At 35.4% G+C, this 25,061-nt stretch overlaps 1 non-coding gene and 1 pseudogene across 1 annotated transcript; both read left to right on the forward strand.

Moving 5' to 3' along the window:
* The first annotated feature begins 819 nt into the window (after window positions 1-819).
* LOC132664822 (ATP synthase F(0) complex subunit C2, mitochondrial pseudogene) lies at window positions 820-1,253 on the forward strand (annotated as a pseudogene).
* A 7,228-nt stretch (window positions 1,254-8,481) lies between these two features.
* LOC132664928 (U6 spliceosomal RNA) lies at window positions 8,482-8,583 on the forward strand. The gene has a single exon (XR_009603917.1). It is a non-coding gene; the product is annotated as a U6 spliceosomal RNA (small nuclear RNA).
* Window positions 8,584-25,061: the final 16,478 nt, after the last annotated feature.

Below are 25,061 nucleotides of genomic sequence, written 5' to 3' on the forward strand. Positions count from 1 at the left end.
ATATTGAGGAAAATAATTCAGATATTGTCTTTTACAAGTGTTTATTATGTCAGAAAATGTGTTCAGTGTAAAAATAATATTTTAAGGGATCACTAAAATATTGATGTTAATCTAGAAAGGAATAATAACTCTAGAAGAAGATTTAAAGCTTTAAATGTAGTTTCTGAGAAACACTTAATACAGGTAATAGCTGTTATTACAAATTTCAGAAAAGTGTAAATTTCCTCCATGGTTGTCTTAGGCTGGTCAAGAAAGGTATTTATGCCATTCACCTCTGGACATTGCTTTTAATTAATGAACTCAGGCATGCTGGACAAGCCAAGTAGCTAAAGGGTTGTAAAAGTTTATTTCTATAAACAAGGCATTGTTTTTGGAAAAAGATGTGAATGTGAGAAAAAAGTAGATTAGCAAGCAAGTATTTGAGGTGATAATTCAAAGAAAATCAATAGGTAAATCTGAGTGAAAAATTATATAAGAACACCTTGGAGACTATATTTAACTTTTAAAGCAAAGATTTCAAAAAAATGCATGCATTTATTTGAGAAATTATTATAGACCTTAAGGAATGGTATCTGGTCAAGCAATGAGTAGCAAACTGAAAAAAGAAAAAGAAAAAGAAAATTCCTTGCAAACATTGAAGTTAGTACTAATGTGTTGAGGGGGCCACATGAAAAGAAACCACAAGCAGTCTATAAGTGTCGAGACTGGTCCCTCACTAATAGCCAGGAAGAAAAGGGAGACCTCTTACAATCACAGGAAATGAGTTGTCTTCTCTGCACTGGGAACAGTGCTCCCGCCACAGCCCCTCATCCCCTGAAAATGTATGCCTGTGCAAAGTTCTCCACCACCTTCTTGGTCAAGAGCACCTCTCAGCTGTTGAGCCAATCACTATCTGCAGTAGTAGTGCTAAAACCACTGGAGACCCTGACAGATGAGAGCCTTAGCAGCTTGGCAGCCATGTGTCCCCTGACCTCACTTACTCCTAGCCACATATTGAGAACCAGTGCCATTTCATGGGGCAGTGACACAGCAGCCAAGTTCATTGGCGCTGGGGAAGCCATGGTAGGGGTGGCTGCCTCTGAGGCTGGAATTGGGACTGTGTTTGGGAGCCTCCTCATTGGTTAGGCCAGGAGCCCCTTTTTGAAGCAGGAGCTCTTCTTCTAGACTGTGCCATTCTAGGCTTTTCTGTCTCAGAGGTGATGGGGTTTTTTTTTTGCCTGATGGTGGCCTTTGTCATCCTCTTCTCCATATGACAGAGCCGTCTTCACCTGCCATGGGTCTTTCTCCCAGGTCTCATATGCTTTGTATGTTCCTTTTCCTACACCTCCCTACATGGAGAAAGTGGTTGGTTCAGAATTTGACACAGAGAAGACAAATACTGTATTAATAAGAAAAAAATTATTATTTGTATTATTTAGTTAATTTAATTAATTAATTAATATTATTTATTTATTTATTTATTTATTTATTTATTTATTTATTTATTTTTATTATGAGGCACCTGGGTGGCTCAGTTGGTTAAAGCGTCCAACTTTGGCTTAAGTCATGATCTCACTATTCGTGAGTTTGAGCCTCCTGTTGGGCTTTGTGCTGACCGCTTAGAGCCTGGAGCTACTTCAGATTCTGCATCTCCCTCTGTCTCTGCCCCTCCCCTGCTCTCTCTCTCTCTCTCTCTCTCTCTCTCTCAAAAATAAACATTAAAATAAAAATTTAAGAAAAAAAGAAAGGAAATGAATTTTGCCAACAATCTGAAGGTATTTGAAGTAGATTACTGTCTCGTCTAGTTTCCAGATTATTGACTTTTTTAAATTAGCATTTATTAAGTGGACCCCCAGAGTGTCAGATGGTGAACAGTGATTCAACAGAAGACCACAGGAGAAAGTAAGATAGACATATTTATTATTCATAGGTCCTGGAGGAGACGCAGGTCACACCCCTAAGGGCATGCGGGAAACTCAAGGCAGGTAGAGAGAACACAGTAGGACATGCGACACATGCCATTATTAGGATCTAAGGGTTGCATGCTTTGGAGTTCCCAGGCTGAGGCTGTATTGGTCAGTTCAAACCAAAGGAAGCAGGATTTTGGTAAGCTTCTATGGGTGGGGTATCTTACCAAGGGGCTCACAAGGGGAAAGGCCAGGGAGGCAGGGGAGAGTGCATATAGCAAGAGATGTTGGAGGAAGTCTTGTGGCTCTGGGGGCTGTTATTGAGGGCACATCCTTGCACTCTTGAGAGGGATTAGTGTCATTCAAGGCCCGCCGTCCACTTGGCCACAAAAATGGATGCCAAGGTAGGATAATGTGGACTAGTTTAGCTAAGCTGTCAATAGAGATGGGCATTCAGTCCCTGAAAAAAGGACCCTGCTAAACTGCCTGCACTCCTGACCATAGAAACTATGAGACAATAACTGTGTGTTGTATTATGCTTGTAAGTTTGTAGTAATTTGTTATTCAGCAATGGAAAACAGATATAAGCCATTGGAACAATTTCAGTTAGCAGAGTGGTGTGGTGGTGGTTATTTAACCTAAGTCCAACCAAATGGAATTCCATTCCCTCAGCCAGAAAAAAACTGATTTAGAGATGAACATGTGAATCAAGCTGAGTTGATCAAAATTCCTTTTAAGATATTTTCTGCTACAGCAGATAAAACATGGTTCTGCTAAAGCTTTTTATGCCAGTCATCATGCTACCTGAAAAGAGAAAAAAAACCCTAATATTTCCTCCATCTAGCTATATATATAAACAGTCTCTAATAAGCTGCACATCTTAGAATTCCATAATTCCATAAGAAATATCACTTGCTAATAATAAGTCATGGCTAATACAAAGACTAATGGTTGGATCTATTCCTTCCTAGCATATTCTTCATAACCATTAAATTTTGGCCAAGTTTAACTATATGCCATTTCCCTAACTCATCACCTATACTTGACTTCTGTATCTTTGCTCACAGTATTTTTTTCACTGCAATGCATTCCCTTGCATACACTTTCCTTGACTTTTTATATCCAATTCATATCTATTCATCAACGATCTGAGTTGAACTTGCCTGTCACCAGACTATCTTTGCTCAAAAATTCAAAATAAATTTCCAGAACAACTTTACCTTGGTCATACAAACTGATTTCCACTTTGGAATTTATTAAAAATGTCTCTGTGGCTTAGCGCATGATCATTCCATAGTAATTCCTCCAATCTTACTTGAAATGAATGTATATTCTGCTTATAGGCTTTCTTTTTGTTTAGATCCTTTACCTAATTAAGGTACTATTTATAGACTTTTCAGTTATGTTGTAAATAAATCTATTCTAAGTTAAATTTTAAATACGTTATATCTAATTAGTGTTGATATTTTTAAAGGAATTAAACTGGAAATTTGGAGACATACATGATTATAAATATAGTTCTAATCAAGCAAGATGCTACCATCTTGACTTCTGAGAATGAAGAGCCTACCGTAGACTATGCTAGTGGAACGAGATATAAAATACCTCCTGTCACTTTGGCTAGTCATTTTGCTCTGGACACAGGATATTCTACTGAATCATGATCCTGGGGTACTGGTATTTAACTCTTAATATCAGAATTCTGATGAAAACATTGAGTTGGACAGGTTTTACCTATAGCTAACAAGCTATGCATCTCCTTCCATACTCTAATTAATAATTTCATATTTGTATAAATTTGCTTCATTTTCTAGACTGTAAAATTTTGTGTGTGACAGGAAAACTATCTACTCTACCTTGATTTTATATGCTCTGAGCCAAGCCCCAGCAATAAACAGTTTTTACTTAGCACATTATTGGTACATAAAATAATGACAAACTAAGGAAGCAGTACTAACAGCTCAGAACTGAGTAGTTTAGTGAAAATGCTTCCACTTGGTGAAGCAACTTATGGGACTTGCCATGAATTTAATAATAACAGTGAATTAATCTACTGAGGAAAAGAGGGCAGACAAATTATGTGCTAACAGATTTGCAATGTATATACTCACTGATATTCTTAAATCAAACTTTAGGACCTTCCTTGATTGACATATTTAACTTCATCACTATGTATGCTGCATAAAGGTGGGATCTTTGTAAATAGTATTTCTCCATCTATTCTCAACATATATTGGGCCTTTGGTAAATATTGATTACATGGCTTAACGAATTAATAATCAGAACAATTATTAGAAATATGAATTAGAAGAAAAGTTGCTTGCCTTGTGGATGCTGCCACCCCACACCATCCATGCCACCGAGCCGTGGTCAGCACCACTGTGTTTTTCGACATCACTATGGACTGTGAGCCCTTCAACTGCACCTCCTGTGAGTTGTTTCCAGACAAAGTTCCAAAGACAGCAGAGAACTGTCATGCTCTGAGCACTGGGGAAAAGGATTTGGTTTTAAAAACTACTGCTTTCATAGAATTATTCCAGGATTAATGTGCCAGGATGGTGGCAGCGAGTCCATCCAGGGGTAGAAATTTGATGATGAGAATTTTATCCTGAAGCATATGTGTCCTGACATCTTGTCCATGGTATATGATGGACACAACACAAATGGTTCCTAGTTTTTCATTTGCACTGCCAAGACCAAGTGGTTGAATGGCAAGGAAGTGGTTATACTTGGCAAAGTATAAGAGGGCATGAACATTGTGGAAGCCATGCAGTTGTCTGGGTCCGGGAATGACAAGACCAGTAAGAAGATCACCATTGCTGATTGTGGACAAATCTAATAAATTTGACTTGTGTTTTATCTTAACTATGATACCATTCCTTCTGTAGCTCAGGAGAGCACCCCTTCATCCCCATCTGCTGGAAATATCCTATGATCTCTGTGTTCTTCCTGCAGTTCTATGGGTTCCATGTTTTCCTTACTCCCCTCCAAGTCTAGCTGGATTGCAGCATTAAGTTTATTATAATAAAAACTGAAACAAAAACAACAACAAAAAGAAAATAATTTGCCTAAAATATGTTCCTTATTTGTTACATGAATTTCTGGCTGTCATTTATAGCAAGAAAACCCAGTGAATTTGAAGAGCATCTACTTTTATTTTGTTTGCAAAAACTCTTGGCTTATATTAAGAAAGGTCTGTCCTTACCCTGAGTTCTCGCATTTTATATCTGTGTTCCACTTGGTCTTCATAATAACATGTCCAATCCTCTTTGTTATCATCTTTTACTCAGAATGGATTGACTTCTTGTCTTCCTCATTCTATTACAAGCACTACAGTTTTTCTAGCTATCAAATCCTGCAAACTTATGATAATTTTCAAATGTATTCTTGTTCCATCATATCCAATTAATTGTCTTAGACTTTGAAGACATCTGTTAACCACATTTATTTTGATAACGACCCAATTGGACATGGTAGAATTCCGTATACAGATGGGGAGATGGTGAGTCACTTTGAAGGTTTAAATAACCATTATTCAGGCCCAGATCCTGTCACAATATCCCCAATAGCTCTTTCTGTAGCATTTACTCTTCTATTTTACTTTTTTCTGACACAGTGTGTATAATATCCTATATTTCAATTATGAATCTTATAGTTGAACTGTTTCACTTGTGCTTAGCATGTTTTGAGCTATAGCAATGCCTTTGATGGCTCAGAATAAGGCTCTCTGTGTCCACTCCAAAAGGTGGCTGTTTTTGACCACCTCTGAAAGATGAATAGCTATAGCGTATTCTATTTACTATATTCCTTCTAGACAGTTACTTTCAGGGCAATTACCATTCTCATTTTGAATCTGCCTTATGATCACAGACAAATCCCTAGCAGGCACGTTCTATTATAAAATTTTTCCAGTGTGGTGGATTTGTACCTCAAGCACACTTATAGCTATCAGACAGACGTATTATCACTAATACCCATAAATCCACAGTCAAGGTGAAAAGACATGCAAATAAATAGCAATTTCTCCTGTTAGAGATATGTAACAGGAACCCATGATACCTGTAGAGAGTATCAAACCTAATGTGAAGAAGTCTTGAAAGCTTTTTCAGTGGGTGGAGGAACTCATATTTTTATTTAGACACATTCATATGACATAAGATTCTCCACCTTAAACATTTTAAATTATACAATTCAGTGCTATGCAGCATATTCACAATGTTGTGCAACCATCACCACCGCCTAATTCCAGAAAGTTTTAATCACCTCAAAAAGAAACTCCATACCCATTTTAAGGAGTCACTCCTTATTTTCCCCTGTCCCTTCCCCTAGAAACCAATAATATATTTTGTCTCAATGGATTTGCCAACTCTGAACATATTCTAGAAATAGAAACATAAAGTAGATTAGTCTTAATCTAACAAGATCAATTTTGGGCTTCCTTAGGGACAGTTTCTGTTTATTGAGTTTCCTCCCCTCCTGTTTATGGGCCATATATGATCATATTAGTTGTATGCATCATATTTTTGTTGAAAACTGAACATTTTTAATATAATAATTTGGCAACTCTGGAAATCAGATTACCCAATGCCCCCAGGGTTTGCTGTTTTTCCTTGTTGCTATTTTTTGTTTGGTAACTTTTCAGAGCTAATTTGTAAAGTCCCTATTCTGGGTCATGTGTTGCCACTAATGTTTCTGTTAGTTTGGTGGCGAGCTAGAGACTGGACAGAGATTTGCTTAAACACTTGGAAACAATAAACTCCAGTCTTTTCCAGTGGCATGTATGTATGCTGGGCAGGTCTTCAACACTCAGCTCAGCAGTCTACAACTCTGCCTTAGCCTTTACTTAGGGCCTTCTTTATTCTTTATTGAGCATGTGCCCTGCTCTGGAAATTCACATGACTTTCTAGATTCCCAGGACTATGTTGAAGCTTTTAAAAACAGGTGTTTCCCTAAAGCATCTCATTCCTTGGTCTTTTCTCCCAAGCTCTTTCATTATTGAGTGATTTTCTCCAAGTGTTATCCACTGTTTCAGACAGATATACATCTCCCTGTAAAGGTTTTTGACAAATGCCCCAGAAAGCTGCCTCAGCACCTGTAGAGTTCCAAGTTAGGCAGGATAAAGGCAAACCCTCTAAGCTGGTCTTTCAGAGAGCCATTAGGTCAAAACAAATAGCCACGATTCTTTGAGAATGAGTTCTTGTCCACCCTCTGGTACTGGTACCTGTATAAGTGTTGTGTATTAACTGGGGAATGTGAAATGAGAACAGGGAAAGTTAAAATACCACAAATCTCTCTGTTCTTACCAAGATTCAGAATACTTTTCTTACTTAAATCTTGCCTTCGTTGTTGCAAGCTTTTGATCTGTTTCCAGAATTCCGAAAAGGTTGATTCTGACAGTTTTTACAAGATTTTGTTGCCTTTATGGAGGGATGAACTTTTGGATTTCTTTACTCTGCCATTTTCACTGACAACACTAGAAAAAACTTTTCAGATGATATTACAATTAAGCCGGGTTTTAAAGATCCAGCAGGAATTGGTCAGGTAGAAAGTTAAGAGAACAAACTAGATAGAGCTTTTTATCCAAAGGCCCAGAAGTACAAGGAGGAAATTAACATGTTCTGGGAAATGACCCTAATTCAGCAAGGCTGAATTATAGGATACAATTAAGTAAAAAAGGCATCCATTTTGGAGGATATAGGATGAAGACTCAGAACTCCTTATGCCATAACAATATTTGAACTTAATTTGGGCAGTGTGTACTGAATTATTTAAGCAAACTTGTTTAAAAAAATGAATCTGATTTACCTAATCATTTTGCAAGCATTGTGGAATATGGATAGTTTGGGAATGAATTTAGGCAAGGAATCTAGTAAAGAGACTAATATAAACATCATGAGCATAAGAGATGATGAATCAAACTGAGGATGTGACTGTTGAACAGAAAAGAGTATTTAGTACTTAGAGAGGGAGATACTTAGGAGCTAAAATTGGTACTCTCCAGATGTTTCAATGTGTGGAGAGAGGGAATGTACGGCAATGAGGAGAAAGTGTAAGGAAAAGGTCGAGAATAATGCCGGTATTTTGGCTTCGGAAAAGTGACTGGACATTGATAGCATTCACTGATTAAGAATACTCAACATGAAGTAAACTTGGAAAAGAAAAGAAAAGCTAAATGAATTCAGGTTTGAACATTTTGAGATTAAGTTGTTCATGAAACATGCAGAGGAATATTCAATGGACACTGGGGAGACACAGGTTTGATGCTCAAGAGGGAATGTGGAGCTGCCAATGTAGCCTTTGGATAGCTAAGGTATATATTAGTGATAAAGAAACTGTGGGTATAAATGAAGTCATTAGAAATAAAAAATATAGGGGTGCCTGGGTGGGTCACTTAGTTCAGTGTCCTACTCTTGGTTTTGGCTCAGGTCATGATCTATCGGCTTCATGGTTTTGAGCCCCGCGTCGGGCTCTGTGCTGGCAGCATGGTCCCTGCTTGGGATTCTCTCTTTCCTTCTTTCTCTGCCCCTTCCCCACCGGTGCTGTCTCTGTCTCTCTCAAAATGAATAAATACACTTTCAAAAAAAAAATATGGTGCTCACTTCTGTAGTGCATATATTAAAATTGCAATGATACAGAGAAGATTACCTTGACCCCTGCACAAGTGCTCCATATTGTATAATCTATGGACATGGTATTTTGTGAATGGCCTTTTCAATAAAAGAAAACCTTATGGAAAAAAGTGAAATAAATATAGTGAAAGAATATGATTAAGGCTATCCTAGAACTCTTTAACAATTGAATAGAAAATTTATTATTAGTATTCCTAGCCAAATTGCATAATACAATAAAAGTCAATGAAAAGGTTTATTCATACTAGTGTATGAAGAGATTATACCATTCTTTATTATTAGATGTGTACCTTAACTTTAGAACTATTGAAGTTTTCATATAGTCAACACAGAAAGTTTTCTGATGGAAGATTAAGCCTGGAGGGAGAGTTTTGTTCCAGTAGTGTAGAATCCAGAGTTCTCATTTATATGGTAGAACAGTTTACCTGAGATAACCATTCTTTTGTTTTGTTTTTTTTTAGATATAGGTCCTCAGTATGAATTTAATTTTTAATATTGTGATCTGCAAGGAAATTAAGTTGCTTTAAGAAAATAAGACGAGAGAGTCCTTCAAAATATAATCGGGGAGGGAAAGCTGCTCTTGAGAAATGTGAGGTATAGTTAAATCCCCCAGGATTAGTTTTATTCCCAACTTTAATCTATCCTAAAGTTAGAATTTCTTTAAATTACATCCAAAGACATAGCTCATGCTTTAACAAATAAATAATACATTATTTATTTCTATTTAAATGTGCTAGTATTTGTGGATAAGAACTGCTTTTAGGTTTTTTTTTTTTTTTTCAAACTAACACCATGATTACATAATGTAATATTGCATATATGATACAAAATACTATATATTTGACAACAGAAACACAGTATTTATAAATAAAGATTGTAATAATCGGTCACAACCAGTGTTCAAGATGGACATATCTAATGAAGAAGAGTAAACTGAGTTACTCAGAAAAGACTCACTCCAAAGGAATGGAGATTAGCTCCTTTCACACAGCAAGATAATTCCCCAGCTACCATGTCATATGGGTAGTATTTGTGAGGGGCAGCACATCTTTCTATAAAGAAAGCAAATATTTTAGGCTTTGCAATTTATACCATCTTTCATAACATCGGAAATATGTCCATGTATTGCAAAAACAGCCATGGGCAATACATAAAGGAATGAATGTGCTTAGTGTTTGAAAAAAAACACAAACAAACAAACCTTATATATAGCTGCCAAATTTTGATTTCCTATAACTTTCATGCATCAGGCAATATGATGCTTTTGATTGTTTTCAACATTGAGGGTAAAAAAATACTTTCTTAGTTCAACATGGAAAGCAAACAAAAACAAGCAGAAGGTCACATTAGGCATTTGGACTACAATTTGCTGACTTCTGATTTAGCACCTAAAATCTAGGTGATTATTCTTTCAAACTGAGTATATGCTAGCCTAAGACTGAGTTTTCTGGATTCTGAAAACTCTGAGGTTGGAGCAGTGTGGTTTTTTTCCCCCCTCATATCTTACTGTCCCTCTTATTTGACATTAAATAAATGATTTTGTTTCATAGACTCTTAAACGTAGGTATTTAGAATGACTATACAGTCATTCTGCAGACTACACATGTATGGCTGAATAAAAATGTGAATGACACTTCTATTTTGGTAGGGCACTAGACAGAACCCAAAATCAAATGACTCAGTTTTCTTTTTTCCCAACATTTTTAATGGGACTATATTATAAGAAGTGCAGTTCCTTCACTGATGTTGACTTAACCCACAATATGTAAGCATAATCAGTTTATAATTCCATATCCATTTCAATTACTCACAAAGGAGCATAATAACAGAGTTCATCACTGGTCTAAATAAATATATTATTGGTTCTGTGCCTACAAAGCTTAGGCATTTAAAGACTAGAGACTTGGGGGTGCCTAGGTGGTTCAGTCAGGTGAGCTTCTGACCCTTAGTTTCGGTTTAGGTCATAATCCCAGGATTGTGGGATCCATGCTCAACATGGAGCCTGCTTGAAATTCTCCCTGTCTCTCTCCCTGGGCCCCTCTCCCCAGCTTCCTCTCTCTCTCTCTCTCTCTCTCTCTCTCTCTCTCTCTCTCTCTAAAGTAAAAGAAATTTAAAGAAGACTGGAGGGTTTTTTTATGGCTATAAAGCACAATTATTTTAAATATGGCATTATTTAATAAATATATGTATATAAAAACCAGATAATCATATTGATTTTCTTTTGGCTATGTAATAGTGTACTAAGCATTGGAACATTTGTTTCCCTCAATCATGTGTTTAGTTGTGCTAACTCTCTAGATGTTTAATTCTTCAGGTGATAATAGATTAACAACCTTGATATAATAAAGCATAATGGTTAAGAGCATAAGGTCTGCAATTAAACAAAACTTCATATCTCAGATCTTACTTCTGACTACCTATGTGACCTTGGACAATTTACTTGTCTGTGACTTGTTTTCTTCTCCTTTGCATGCAGGCAACAATTGCTTAGCTCAGAGGAAGTTAAAATTTAAGAGTTAATATGTACAAATTGTTCACAACAGTTTCTGGTGCATTTTAAGGACTTAATACATGTGAGACATGCTTATTTTTAGTTATCTATTTCATCCCACCCACCAAGTATAATATAGGAGAAAATAATTAGGAGCCATTAGAGAAGATTTCAGACAAATTGCCTGATACATTAAGAATATTTCACATCATACAAGTAACCTACATTGAAAATGAGAACTGAAAGAATATTCCTACCAGCAGAAAGCAGCTAAAGGCACTGTGGAATTTTACCCCAAATCAACAGAAGAAATGGTTACCTTTTCCTTTTAAAAGGACATACTCATATTCATCCATAAGCATGCTTTTACTTGTATCACGTTTCTTTTACTTTCAAATATTTTAAGTTAGAAGGCACATCTGTCTCCCTTTATGTGAATAAATCCCCTTTGAATGTTGCCTTTTCCTTGGCTGTGGGAGCATATTAATGAGAAGGTTTTTTACAAAACTCAGAGTTATCTTGTATCATGATCACTATACTTAGAATAGTCAGCGGATTCAAAAGTGCATAGAAATAATAAAGTAAGGTATCAAAATTGAATTAAAAAGGGAAATACTCAAAATTTTTATTAGAAATCATTGCCACATATCTTATCTTTAATTTGTTGAATAATTTATTAATTTATTGATTCATTATAAAGAAGTTTCTAGTTTGGAATCTTCCAGAATAGGCATAAATCAAATAAATAGCTTTTGATAAAGAGCAAATAATCCCCAAATATCTTCAAGTACAGCTGGATGGTTTTTTGTTGTTGTTGTTTGAGAAGTTTTTGCTGTTGTTGTTATTGTTCTTTTTTAAGGAACTATGTTCGCAGTGAATAAGATGCTTGACACTAGTCGGTTTTCAGTGTCTAAGATAAATATGTACCATATCTGAGGTAATTCTCTTTTAACATCCTAAAATTAGGTTCTGTTTATAATTTTGAGAATGTTAATTCATACAACATTAGACATTTTTTCATTTCATAAGGCACAATTTATATCAATCAATTACTATTTAATCTCACAAGAGATAAATTTTGACAAACGTTTTCAGTGAGAGTATTAGAATCTCTTAGTTTTTGTGCAACTTCAATGCTACATCCTTATCGTTTGCATGCTCCCTCCCATACCCAAATAACCATTTTTATTACATTGCTTCTTCTTGTATTTTCATCAGATTATATTATTTAGTGTTTGTCACTTTGTAACTTAAAAACATTATACTATAATGTACTTTTCAATCTTGCTTATTTTACTCATTATTTCACTAATCATATCCATTTTGTTACATGTATCAAGCATATAGAAAACAGTGTTTGCTTTTTTCCATTTTTGTTTTAAAAAAATATTTGCTAATTCTGTTTATTTGATTTGTCATTTTTATTAAGGGAATGTCAAGCATGCTTTAATACAGGGAGAAGTTCAATTTAAAATTGATATCTTGCATTACTTGTTTACCCAGAATTTCTACACAAGAAAGAATTATACAGCTTAGCCTTTTTTAGCTATATGCTGATAGATGCAGCAAGGTAAACTGATTTCTAATCCCTAGTTTTACAGAGATGATATATTTATCACAAATAAATGAAATACACTCCAAGAACAATTTTATAAAGTTTCCCCCAAATCCACATTTCTTCCTTATTGAATTAGATAGAAATATTCATCGTCATAGGCAACCAAAATTTCTCTTGGTGGTTTTAGTTAATGTTCTCAGTGGGAAGAGAATAATGCAAACCCAAATATAAATATGGCTTGTACTAAATCAAAATGAAGTTTAATATTGTTCACAATACCAAATTTAATAAGCATTACCAAAGGTTTAAAAACAATTTAATTGGGGCGCTTGGGTGGCTCCGCTGGTTGAGTGTCCAACTCTTGATTTAGGCTCAGGTCATGATCCCAGAGTTGTGGGATCAAGCCCCGTGTCAGGATTCATGCTGAGCCTGAAGCCTACTTGAGATTCTCTCCTCTCTCTCCCTCCACCCCTCTTCCTGGCTCGTGCACACTCCCTCTCTCTAAAATAAAATAAAAAATAATAATGTAACTCTCTTAATTTACATCTGACACCTTAATATAAGATAATAAGGCTTGACTCAGACACATGGTTCATTTAATCAAGTAGGCTTTTGTCAACACAAGTCTACTGACAGATGTTTACAATAATACAGATGTCACAACAATACAGATAAATAACATCTGGGAGATTATTTTTACAAGTGAATATTCTTGGACTTTATTCTCAGAGATTCACTTCAGTAGATCTGGATTAAGGCTGAAGTTTGGACTTTAGATGGTCAATCTAGAAGTTTTTAGTGTGATTTTCCACTCATCTTGGATTGAAAACCACTGTGGTCCCTTCTCTGAACTTGTACCATAGTTTACATGTATCTTTATGAGGAATACGTAGCACATAGTTCAGTATTATAAATTTTTTCCTCGTAAGGAAATAATTTCATCAATGGTCAGAAAAAGGTTTATGTTGCTTTTGTTCTTTTTTGATGTTAAATTTCATGTTGTAAGCAAAATATTAAGCACATTAATTTTTAAGGAGTAATTTAAATACCTTCCATATATTTCTTAGATGTCATATTGTACTAGGAATGCTTCAGTTATAGCTTTTTTTCCTTAAGTTTACTTGTGTTTGTCCATATAGCCACTATTTGTATGTAAATCATTCACATTGATTTTTTTTAAATAAAAAAATACTGAGTACCTACAAATTACCATTTATGGTTCTTGAGTTGCTGGGATTCCACACAAAGTCCTCTCCTCTCCCTAAGTAAACTACCCAATTGAGTACTATTTAGTAGGGACAAAAGAAAGGCTCTAGACATAAATTAATACATTTCAGGTAGTAATAGGAATTTTAGGGAAAAATATAGCACAGTTGTTTGGATCACAAGTGGTGTAAAGGCTAGCTATTTTATATAGACTTAATAGGAAAGGCCTCTGTGGAAGTGACACTTCAGCAGATACATAAAGGAAGTAAGGTCAACCACTATAGACATCTAGGAGAAAATAATTCAGGTCAAGAGGTAGCAACTGATAGTCCTTAAAGCAGAAATTGGCATAAGGATAAAGAGAATGAGAGGACACTGTGAAAGCAGCAAATTTAAGGATGAAAAAATGGTAAAAAATGAAGGCAGTGACATAGCTGGTTGTCTTATGGGTCATTTAAAAACTTTAGCTTAGGGGCGCCTGGGTGGCTTGGTTGGTTAAGCATCATACTTCGGCTCAGGTCATGACCTCACAGTTCGTGAGTTCGAGCTCCTCATTGGGGCTCTGTGCTGACAGCTCAGAGCCTGGAGCCTGCTTCCGTTTCTGTGTCTCCCTCTCTATCTGCCCCTCCCCACTCTCTCTCTCTCTCCCCCTCTCTCTCAAAAATAAGTAAACATTAAAAAATTAAAGAAAAATAAAAACTAAAAAATGAAACAAGTAAAATATTTGGCTTAATATGTGTGAGGGGGAAGCTACCTGATTGATGTTAATATAAATGCAATATATCTGGTCTTTTTGGTTACTGGATGGAGACCAGACCATTGAGGGAAGGGTGGAAGCAGGGATACCAGTTTGGAAGCTACTGCAATGCCCTAAATTAGGGCTTCCAGGGCCTATACAGTGGGGTTGTTATGGTGATTATAAGAAATAGCTGGACTCTGGACATTTTTTCAAGGTAGATTTGATAGGATTTGCTGATGGATACGGATGAGAAATATATGAAAGAGATACGTGAAAATGGCTGGAAAAATTGGGCCTAGGAAACTGAAAGAATGGATTTCTACTTACTGAGAAATATCAGATTGCATCAGAATCATGTTGAAAGTAGATTTAAAATATATATTTATTTTGTACATATTAAGATACCTATTAGACATTCAAGTGGACATGACTGTGAGGATTTCTTCTGGCTTGCCCGTATTATGTTTATTATGTATCACTGGTGTTTAATGTCCTCTACAGCCTTGAATGTTTAAAAGTACAACAGCTATTAATGGCAATTTATGCAACTATTAAATACGTGGTATTAAGCCTGGATCTGAGATAATCATCTTTTAAAAATCTTTATCCAAATAAATCTGCATTAATGTCTACCTTTAGTTTTGTTTCTAAATAATCTTTCTACCAATAGAAGAATGAAATGTCTGCCCCTCATTCTCTCTTTTCCCACCCTAACATGCACACGCCCTAACATACACACCACCTCAAACACACACACTCCAAACACACATCCCCAACACACACCCACACACGCTCTCACAAGTTTTTTACTCCAATGAAGCTCAATTAACTAGATATATAATGAAATAGGACTTCAAACTATGTTTGTACTTGTATGTATTTATTGTTGAAACAAAAAAGGAAAGCAAGTATTAACCTGGAATTTGAGATTTTTCTCTACAGTATAATATTTATATTTCTCATTCTCATCTTTATAAAAGTGAAACAGAGTTTAGCCTAATGTTCAAAAGACAGATGCAATGACATTTTGCTTAAATGAAGGAAAGGAGTAGAGATAATTCTGTATAAATCAACATAATATGGCTATAGAGATGTTTGACTTGTAAGCGGAGCTTATAATAGTAATGATATGAACATTTGCTGAAATCTACTATGCACTAGGCATTTGCTAAGGGATTTGCATGAACTATTAAATATTCACACAAATATTGTGAGGTTGATTCCATTATCATTCCTTTTCTAGATTATAGGGAAATGGAGGCACTAAGTAGTAAAGAAACTGGAATGTGGTAACACGGCATTATTAGGTATACTTAACATGATCCACTTCTATCTTACTCCATCATCTGGTTTTATAAGCATGAAGCCACACAGCGTTAAGTGAATGAAAAAAATATTTCTGTATGTGCAGTTGTGATATAAGAGATTTATGTGAGAGAATCCACTAGACTAGCCTTGTTTAGATGATTGGTATTTGGATAACAGTGTGGTTGGCATCTCTGGGAGTATTATTTGCAAGGTGAACCAACAGTTGGCACATGTTCCTTTGCGAGATAATGATTTGAGATTCAACTCAATAATCCAACTCTTCCTTTGCTACTAGGACAAGGAAAGAAAAAAATGACTGGGATAGCAGTTTCTGAAAGATGTATCTATAAAATAACACTAATCTTGAAGTAGCCTTCTTTCCTTCTGGTTTTCACTCAGGTGAGCTCCCACCTCAGGTTTTGCACATGTTTTATTTTCTGAAGATGTGCTTCCTTGATTTCTTTCATTTTTTATTGGCCTTCTAAACTCAAATATCATGTCATCAGAGAGGAATTTTTTGACTACGTGATCAAGAGACTTCCCCTTACCTACCATGTGCACAGGCATTATTACTTTTAAAAAAATCATAGTCTTGTATTTATTTCCTTCACAGCACAGCTCATACCATTTGTAAATTCATTTCCCTGTGTACTTGTTGATTGCATGCCTCCATTTCTAAAATATAAGCTTACTTCACTTTTCAACGTGTAACACTTGTCTATAATATCTTCCTATACATCACAGATGATCGATAATGACTTCTTACATTAATGAATCGATAGTGCCACCAATCTCTCATCATCTTTCCACTACATCCAATGAATGAGAATTTGCCTCACTTGGCAGTGCCTGGTGTTAAAGACTACTTACTGTGATTGAAAGATGTAGGTCAGAATGTGAGAAATTAACCAAGCTTTCTATAAATTAGGCTAGCCCAGTAACCATTTGCTGCAAATAGGTTTGGAGTTCATATTGAAATTACTCCAAATTTCCAGTTAAGAATTTTTCCTAAAAGCCTATCATCACTTCACACTTCTAATAATTAAGACAAGACCTGCCATCTGGAATCTAGTAGGTTCCTCTACTCCATAAACCTGCTTCTGTCGCTCATTTACTAAGCCTAAAATCTCAATACCTAAGCTTTATTTTTCAGTCTTTTTTAGTCCTTTCCTTATAAACCCATGTGGTCATGGAAGTCTTTACCTAGTCATTTATCTGTAAATCTCTGATGGAATGGGAAATGGGTATGATGTCCTAGAATATTTTTAAATCCAGTCCTGTCTCTGGACGTGGACAAGTTTTGACATCTGAGGCTCAGATTTATCATCTATTCGAAGTGAATGATATGATATGGTTCTAATTGGTATTATGTAAATTACACTATGATGCAAATTAGAGCTTTGGGATTTGAAAGACTTTTATTAGAGTCTTGAATCTTCCCCTTAACAACTGTTAGTCTCTGAGGAGTGTTCCAACCCATAAACTTGAAAAAGGACTAGCATCTACTTCATATGCATCTAGAGTGAAAAGTGCACTTCCTTATACAGAATAGAAACTAAATAAATGGTAGCTACTGAAGAGCGTGGTGACTCTAAGGGAAAGTTGGGCATACGAATATGAGTACAGTAGCAAGATTATATGCAGAATAATGATCTCTATAATCAGAGAAGGCAGTAACCAATCTTCTGAGGAAGGGATTCTTTACAAGATGAGACAGTTAAACTGAATGATGATCAATAGGTTTTCACCTGATGCTCTCTGCTTTTCCCCTGCTCTCTCTCTCTCTCTCAAAAATAAATAAAAATTTTTAAAAAATTAAAGAAGTGTGGTAGAGAATGAGAAGCAACAAGAAATGGTATGATGATCTGAGGCTGAATTGAACATTGGATAGAAGTGGAGGGCAGGAAAAATGGCAAATACATTGTTATATCTCATTGTAATTTTGATTTGTATTTCTCTGGAGATGAGTGGTACGGAACATCTTTTCATGTATCTGTTAGCCATCTGGATGTCTTCTTTGGAAAAAAATGTCTATTCCTGTCTTCTGCCCATTTTTTAATTGGATTATTTGTTTTTTGGATGTTAAGTTTGTTAAGTTCTCTATAGATTTTAGATACTAACCCTTTATCAGATATGCCATTTGCAAAAATCTTCTGCCATTCCAAACATTGCCTTTTAGTTTTGTTGATTGTTTCCTTCACTGTGCATCAGCTTTTTCTCTTGATGAAGTCTCAATAGTTTATTTTTGGTTTTGTTTCTCTTGCCTCCAGAGATGTGTCTAGTAAGAAGTTGCTATGGCCATTGTCAAAGAGGTAACCACCTGTGTTCTCCTCTAGGATTTTGATTGTGTTCTGTCTCACATTTAGGTCTTCCATCCATTTTAAATTTATTTTTGTGTATGGTGTAAGAAAGTGGTCCAGTTTCATTCTTTTGCATGTTACTATCCAATTTTCCCAACACCATTTCTTGACAGATATCACCTCACACCCATCAGAATGGCTAAAATTAACAACTCAGGAAACAATATGGTGGTGAGGGTGAAGAGAAAGGAGAGCCTCTTACACTCTGTATAAATTCAAACTGGTGCAGTCACCCTGGAAAACAATATGGAAGTTTCTCAGAAAAATTAAAAACAGAACTACCCTACTATCCAGCAATTGTACTCCTAGGTATTTACCCAAAGGATACAAAAGTACTGATCTGAAGGGATACATGTACCCTGATGTTTATAGTAGCGTTATCAACAATAGCCAAATTATGGAAAGGGCCCAAATGTCCATCCACTGATAAGTGAACAAAGAAGTGATAGATAAATAGATGTAGATAGAGATAGAGATAGAGACATATAGAGATATATAAATATATAATTGAATATTACTCATCCATAAAAAATGAAATATTGCCATTTGCAACAACATAGATGGAGCTAGAAAGTATTATGATAAGCAAAATAAGATAATCAGAGAATGACAAATACCATATTATTTCACTCATATGTGGAACTTAGGAAGTAAAACAGATGAACATGGGGGGTGGGAAATTGAGGCAAACCTGGAAACAGACTGGTAACTAAGAGAACAAACTGCAGGTTGATAGAGGGGTGGTGGGCAGAGGGATGTATTAAATTGGTGATGGATTTTAAGGAGGGCACTTGTAATGAACACTGAGTATTATATGTAAGTGATGAACCTCTAAATCCTGTACATGAAACTAATATTACACTATGTGTTAAGTAACTGGAATTTAGACAAAAACTTGGAAGGAAAAAATCAAAGTTAAAACAAAAACAAATACATTGTTAGATGTAGATAAGGACCAATCATGAAGAAATTTATGTGGCATAAAAAAATATCATTTAATTCTTACTGAGATAGAAAAAATTGGAGGATTTGAACCAATAAATTGTCCAACCTCTGAAAAACTGCTGTGATATTTATGATTTATAATAATAATATATATTTGGTCTTTGTCTCATTCTCTTATACAGTGCTCATAAAGCCACTAGAATTCCCTAACTGATTACAGTTATAAAACTGCCTCTTGTTATTTTATGAGGTAACTTTTAGACCCTATCTAAGGATGGGGGCTGGTTGCCAGGACAACCAACCATGTGATTAAAGGGTTTGAAGTTACTTTCCATACCCTGACTTCTGGAGAGGATGGGGACACAGGCTCAAGGTTGAATCAGCCTCTAATGGTCAATGATTTAATCATGACTTTGTAATAAAGCCTCCATAGAAATCCAAAAGTACTGGTTTTGAGAGCTTCCAGATTGGTGAACACATGAAGATGTAAGGAGAGTGGCCCTCCTGGAGAGTGCATGGAAGCTCCTACCCTTTCCCCATATCTTGCCCTTTGTATCTCTCCCATCTGAATGTTCTTGTTATATCCTTTTATAATAACTTAGTAATCTAGTAAGTAAAATGTCTCTTTAAGTTCTGTGAGATGCTCTAGTAAATTAATTGATACTTTCTGAAGGGGGTCATTGGAAGAGTCAATCTATAGCTGGTAGATCAGAAGTATAGGTGATAACCTGAGCTTTGGAGTCAGAAGTGGGAGAAGAGAGCAACAGTCTTGAAGGCCTGGGGAGGGTGTACTTGGAATCTCCAGTTCTATACCTGGTTGGTGTGGGTCAGAATCCATCCATAAAAATTAAATACTACCAGAAAACCTAATATTTTTCTTCAATATTTATGAATATAGTACATATAATAAAGTGAAGAGTTCCTACTATTTTATGTTGATGAGTTTTGAGGATATGTTATCTTTCTACCACTATCTAAAATCAATGGAAAGTTCATCATCACCATGGAAAGTTCCCAAATGTTTCCAGTCAATTCCTAGTCCTTCTCTGCACCCCTACCCACTAAGGAAACCACTTTATGATTATATTATCATGAATTATTTTGCTTACTTTGGGTTTAATACAAATAAAGTAACAGAGTCAATATGGTTTGGTTTGATATATTTTGCTCAATCTAATGCTTTTTTGTATATGGTAACAATATAAATTTCTTTCTTTCTTTGGTTTCCTTTAGCAGACTGAGGAAGTATGCTTTTATTCCTAAGGTGCTGAGAGTTTTTATTATAGATGCATGTAGAATATTATCAAACATTATCTCTGCATTTATTGAGATTATCATATATATCTCTTTATGTTGTTAGTGCAGTTAATTAAATAGATTTTCTATGTAAAATCTGTTTTTCATTATTGAGATAACTCTCATTTGATCATGCTTTCTGTATAATAGGATACAATTTGCTAATATTTTGTTAAAGGATTTTGCATGTATGGTGATAAGAAATTATTATCTGATTTTATTTTTACCATATTTTTATCAGATTTTCATGTCAGGTTATATTGACCTCACAGTACAATTTGGGAATTGTTCCAATCTGCTAGATTTTCTGGAAGAGTTTGTATAAGACATTTATTTGTTTCTTTAAAGTATTAATAAAATTTACCAGTGCTGCCATCTAGGCCTAGAATTCTCTTCATAGTTTTTAAGATTGTTTTCAACCATGTTAATTGATATAGAGCTATTTATTTTTCTTATTTTGTTTTGAGCTTTTTTAGGTAAGTTGGGTTTTGCTTTATTTTTGTTTTTGGAGAAAAATTTTGTGTTTGATATAAGTTTTCAAATTTATTGGCATAATGTCCGTGTATGTCCTTAGCATCATTTTAATTACTGGGATGTCTCTACTGGTATCTACTCTTTCATTATTGAAATTGTTAATTAGTGTTTTCTCTCTTCTTGATTAGTCTTGCAAGGGATTTATTAGCTCTATTAATCTTACAAAAAGCAACTACATTTACTTCCTATCCCTGGAGATAATGCAAACCTGCTACAATGTTAGCTCCTAGAATCATAATAAAAGCAGTGATCTATACGGAGGTGGATAATGTCTGTAATGAGCATGTTAAAGTGAATGCACCATCCATTCTCCAAAACTCACCAGATGGTCATCTTCTATGGGAAGGCTTGGAGGTCATTCCATTTACCAAAGCGAAGAGGCATGCACTGGTTAAGTGGTACAAAGACCAGTATCTTGGCAGTTCATTGGTGGTTTTCCCAAAGGAACTGAAAACAATTACTCCAATAACTGCACTGAAAGGAAAATTGGGGGAATATCTAAATGCTTTCAAGATTGCTGGTCACACACAATGTTCAATTTTACATGGATTTCTGGAGATCTGAAAGTGGCATCATGATGTTGGTAGACAGTTCTACATTGTCCTCTCAATTTTTGCATATCTTGAATCAACTTTTGTTCTGTAATATGTTTCCAAATAATGTTTGTATAGCAGACAGCCTTAGAAGATAGAGATAGGGTCCCCTTCCAGGACAGAGGTTATATTGTTTGGCTTTGATGATAAAGATAATGTTTCTTCCGGGAAGGTATTTGAGCAAGTTTTCTAATAGCTTCCTCATCACACATTTAGAGTTTGAAAGCTTGAGGTCCCTCAGTTGTGAGGCAAATTCACTCTTTGTGCAACATTCTGTGGGATCACTCCATGTGAACCTTGATGGGACTTAGAGAGCAGGGAGAACTAATGTAAACATGAAACTCAAGATTCTTTCTCTGTCAGGACTAATAAAACACTTTCCCTTTGTCTTTGACCTGAGTTTCATGTCTTCTGCTAGCATACATGCACTTGTGAAAGGTTGACTTGTTAGCTTGGAAACAGAAAATTTCAGATACTTCATAGCTTTTGATAATTAACCCCTATCCCCTTACAGATTTAGAACATAAAGGAAGCTACTGTTAAGCTGAGTTCAGACTAAGTGGACTGGTCAGTCCACAGACACACTTAGAGGTCATCTCTCTAACCACTAGATGTGTAATCAAAATCAATGTAGTTGGCATAATGCATAACCACTACATTTGGTCCTTGGCCTGTGTGGTAGGAACTCCTGTAGTTTGGAAGTCTATGTGGTGCCTCTGAAATTGTCCCTTTCCCATAACCAGTATTTTATTTTATTTTATTTTACTTTATTTTATTTTATTTTATTTTATTTTATTTTATTTTATTTTATTTTTAAATCACATGTTTGAGGAAATAGCAAAAATTAACAGCACCTTAAAGAACCAATGAATGCAAGAGTGGTAATCCTACCATATCTCAGCTTAGCTTCCAAGTCCAAATGCTACAAAAATCAGAATATGGAGAATGAAAATCATATACTATTATATCAAGCAAGTGATAGCTTCAATTCAGACACTCTACCAGATGCAGTATCTGCACTAGAGAGAATTAACATGATCTGAGAAACATGGCATGAGACAAAGTATGATTTATAAAATTGATTTATTTATATCTCTCTCTGTTAGGGGAGAGAATCAGAATGAGTTCACATTCACTTAGAAGAAAAAATGGTATATAGTTACAATTTCCCCAGGGCTGTGTTGATTCCCTTGCTCCCTTTTATATCCTCCAAAGAGATCTAGACTCTTTGGACATTACATGGAATATCACTGGTACATTGAATTGATGATACCATACAAATAAAAGATTGGATGAGCAAGAAGTGGCTAGTGTATTAGAGGCCTGGGTAAGACATGAAGTCCACGGGGTGGAAACTAAAGACTAGAGACCTGCTACTTTGGCAAAATGTCTAAGGGCTAATGCTCTTAGCATTCTGGGAAATCCTCTCCAAAGTAAAACAAATTATTTCATCAGACTCTCCCACCATGAGGACTCTGAGATTTATTTCTCTTATTTTATAGTGATTCTAGAAATAAAAAAATATCTTACTAGATTTTGTATTCAAATAACATTATGCTATTTCATGAACAATATAAGAAACTTATAATTGTACAATTCCATTTATTCTTCTCTTATACTTTCTCCTCTTGATGTCATATATTTTACTTCTGGATGTACTACAAATCTCACAGAATGTATACATTTATTTTAAAATAATTTATTAGTTAATAATATATCCACTGAATGTATAGAAGAATGATGGCCCCATGGCCTTTGCCTCCTGGTGCTATGCCCAAGAATAAGTTCCATTAAATGGAAAAAAAAATGACATTGTAGATGTCACTAAGATTATTAACCACTTGATTTTAAAATAAGGCTATACTGGATTATCCAGGTGGGTCCAGTGTAGTCACATGAGCCCATACAACCAGAGGATGTCTAAAGAAGAGGAAGTTAGGGAGATTAGAAGAACAAGAATTTGACCTTTCATTGTCGGCTTGAAGATGAAGGGGCATTGTGGAAAGCATGAGAAGGAAAAATTTCTGGCATCAATCAGTGCACTTAAAAGTGGATCCCAAGCATAGAATATAACTGAAGTCAGGCTGATAACTTTATTTTAGCCAAATGTGACTCTGACCAGATTTATATACTACCTACCAAGTTTCTGACCTTCGCAACTATGAAGATAATAAATTTATATTGTTTAAAGGGCTGATAATGTGTTATACAATGATAGAAAGCTAATTATATACAAAACATACATATGTGTGTGTTATAATTATGTATATTACTAATTATGTATATTATAGACATTGCATATAATTAAGCATATATGCTTATATATGTAATAGATACATAATAATGAACATATCCTTTTCTGTTACTCCTTTTACTCTTCTGTCACCTGGTATTAGGGAGTGAGGCCTTTGGGAGGTGCTTAGGTCATGAGGATGAAGCCCTCATGAATGGGATTAGTGCTTTTATAAAAGAGCCTCCAGAGAGCCCCCTACCCCCCTTCCACCATGTGAGAACACAGCAAGGCACTAATGATGAACAAGTAAGGGGGCCTCTACGGGAAGGTGACCACGCTGATACCTTGATTATGAACTTGCCAGTCTCCAGAATGTGAAGAATTTCTGTTGTTTATGGGCCATTCAGTCTGGGATTTTGGTACAGCTCTTCTTTTTTTTTTTTATTTAAAAATTTTTTTTTAATGTTTTATTTACTTTTGAGAGAGGCAGAGTATGAGCGGGGGAGGGGCAGACAAAGAGGGAGACACAGAATCCGAAGCAGGCTCCAGGTTCTGAGCTGTCAGCACAGAGCCCAACACAGGGCTTGAACCCACGAGCTGTGAGATCATGACCTGAGCTGAAGTCAGACACTTAACCGACTGAGCCACCCAGGTGCCCCTTGGTACTGCTCTTCTATAAATAAACTTAAGACATACTCCTTGTGGATGTAGGCTTCTTTTATTTCTTTCCATTAGCTTGAAGAATTTAGCATTTATTAAAGGTTGTATCTATTAGAAATGCAATCTGTCAGAGTCTGTCTGACAGATTTATTTCCCCTTCTGTATTGAAGAATATTTTCACTGGTTATATAATTCTAGGTTGTTTTTTTTCATTCAGCATTTTAAAGATATCGTTCTACTGCATTGTTAATTTGCCATGAGAAGTCAGCTGTCATTTGTATCCTTTTCCCCTTTGTGTAATATGACATTTCCTTGTGTGGCTTTTAAGAACTTTCCCTTAACTTGATGTTTTTAACGTTAATCTACAATATGCCTAGCTGTACATTTTTTATATTCCTTGGGTTTTCTAGGATCTGTTAATCCCTCACTAGTTTTTTTTGGAAAATTCTCATACATCTTCAAACATTTCTTCTCATCTGTTATTTCTCTTTTTTGGAGACTCAAATAACATTTATATTAAACAATTTGATTTTGTCCCACAGATATCTGACCTTATTTTCCATTTTGTTTTCACATTTTTTTTCACTTTTAATTTTGTAATGAGGTCAGTGGAAACTATCTTC

Source organism: Panthera onca, chromosome F2 (genome assembly GCF_046562875.1).
Source record: "Panthera onca isolate mPanOnc1 chromosome F2, mPanOnc1 haplotype 2, whole genome shotgun sequence".
NCBI lineage: Eukaryota > Metazoa > Chordata > Mammalia > Carnivora > Felidae > Panthera > Panthera onca.